The sequence below is a fragment of the Octodon degus genome, unplaced genomic scaffold, assembly GCF_000260255.1.
Source record: "Octodon degus isolate 3935 unplaced genomic scaffold, OctDeg1.0 scaffold00004, whole genome shotgun sequence".
NCBI classification, from domain to species: domain Eukaryota; kingdom Metazoa; phylum Chordata; class Mammalia; order Rodentia; family Octodontidae; genus Octodon; species Octodon degus.
Window position 1 is genome coordinate 21,951,822 of NW_004524580.1, and position 2,065 is coordinate 21,953,886.

The 2,065-nt window shown below is 40.1% G+C and overlaps 1 protein-coding gene across 1 annotated transcript in view; it reads left to right on the top strand.

Annotated features, from left to right (window-relative positions):
- The window catches only part of Mrpl42 (mitochondrial ribosomal protein L42), a 54,556-nt gene that overhangs the window by 11,303 nt on the left and 41,188 nt on the right, over window positions 1–2,065 (top strand). The gene's annotated exons all lie outside the window — the stretch shown is intronic.

The following is a 2,065-nucleotide window of genomic DNA, read 5'->3' on the forward strand; positions in this document are numbered from 1 at the left end:
GTGGATTAAAGTGCCTGCAAGCACGTTGAGGGGCTGGGTGTTCAATCCCTGATCCCTGGGTCTGCCAGTCTGGCCTTGCCCCCAGGGCACGCTGAGATGGCAGTTGAGAGTGGATGAGGTGGCGCGTGCCTGTAATCCTCACACTTGGGAGGCTGTAAACAGGAAAATCACTGAGTCTGATCTAGTAGTGAGACCCTGAACATGCTGTAGACCCTTTCCTAAATAAAAGAAAAAAAAAAAAAAGAAAAAAAGAAAGGATCCACCATAAATGTAGATTGTGTATCAAAAGAGAAATATCTGGACTAAAAACTGCTTACTTGTGTAAATCGTAAGTGGAATTTAGGTGAAGGACTAGAAAATGGTAATTTTTATTTGAAATATTTATACTTAGTATATTTATACTGGTTACTTTTTTTTTAGTACAGGGCATTGAATCCAGGTCTTTTCCACTGTTATATATATGCAGCCCTTTCTTAATTTTTTCTTTTTTTTGAGACAAGGCCCGAGTTGCTGTTTCCCAGGTTGGGCTCAAGCTTGTGATCCTCTTGTCTCAGCCTCCCAGAGTGTGCCACCATGCCTTGGCACTTAACTACTTTTTTAGTACTTAAAACTTGCAAATAAAATGTAAATTCACAGTCCTGTCTTCCAAAGATAATCATTGGTAATATTTTAATGTACTTTTTCTTTTTTTTTTTTTAATGTATCCAGTCACTTAAAAAAATAAGTGTAATTCTAGGACCAGCCTGGTAGCTCAGTGGACTAAAGCACCTGCTTAGGCAGAGTGCAGCATCTGGGGTTCAATCCCTGGGGCATGCTGAGACTGCGATTGAGACTGGGCGTGGTGGTGTGCTCCTTTCAGCACTTGGGAGGCTGAAAACAGGAGAAGCACTATGAGTGCTATCTGTGTAATGAGACCCTGAAGACCCTGTCCTAAATACAGAAAAAAGAGTGTAATTCTAATGAACTGCCTCATATTTTCTTGAAAGCCTATTGATGTTTGATGGGCAAACAGTGGACCCATGTAAGCTGGTTAGCTATTTTCACTTTTCTTTTTCCTCTATAAAGTCTGTTGTTTTTTCTTGTTATTTTTTTTATGTATTTATTTATGTATTTATTTATTTTATTTTTTTGGTGGAACCAGGGATTGAACTCAGACCCTTACACTTGCCAGGGAAGTGCTTATGTGCTTATTCTACTGAGCCATCTCCCTGGCCCAAATTTTTTTTTTTTTGGTTTTCTTTTCTTTTCTTTTTTTTTTTTTTTGTGCAGGGTCTCACTACACAGCCCACATTAGCAGTGATCCTCCTGATTTCTGCCTCCCAAGTGCTGGGATTACAGGAGCACGCCACCACGCCCGGACTTTTTTTTTTTTTTGAGACAGGGTCTCGCTCTGCAGTCAGGCTGACCTTGAACTCCTTATGTAGCCCGGGCTGACCTTGAACTCACAGCAGTCCTCCTCAGCCTTCCAAGTGCTAGAACGCAGGTTTGCTCCTCCATGACTGGCATGTTCTGTTTCTAAAGTAGACGTAGTAAGAAAGCAGTAGGTTTATTTTTTCTTGTTTAGCTCTGTTAATCTACTTTTTTACACAAAAGTAGATTAACAGAGCTTTGATCTTTTTCTTCATGTTTCTTACTTTCTACTATTTGTAATTGAAAGTGTATTTATTGAGTTAGGAGAAAAAGGATTGTTTGAAAACTAGGAAAAAAACATAATAAACGTGTAATCTTGAAGAACTTAAGGTAAGGAACAAATGTTTTGGCCACGGGATGCTTCTTTTCAGTAGAGAGTTAAAAAGGTTACAGAATCATCTCCATAGCAGCTGTCCGTCCCTCTGCCTGCTCATGTACCTCACTCCCTCTATTAAGGCTCTGAGATGGTAGCATTTATACATTTGGGCATTTAGGGGTTTTTTTTGTTTTTGTTTTTTGACATAGGTTCTTGCTATGTAGTTCAGGCTGACCTTGAACTTGCTGAATAGCCCAGGATGGCCTCAAACTTATGCAGTCCTCCCAAATGCTGGGATCACAGGCATGTACCACCGTGCACACCCAAGAATTTCCTTTT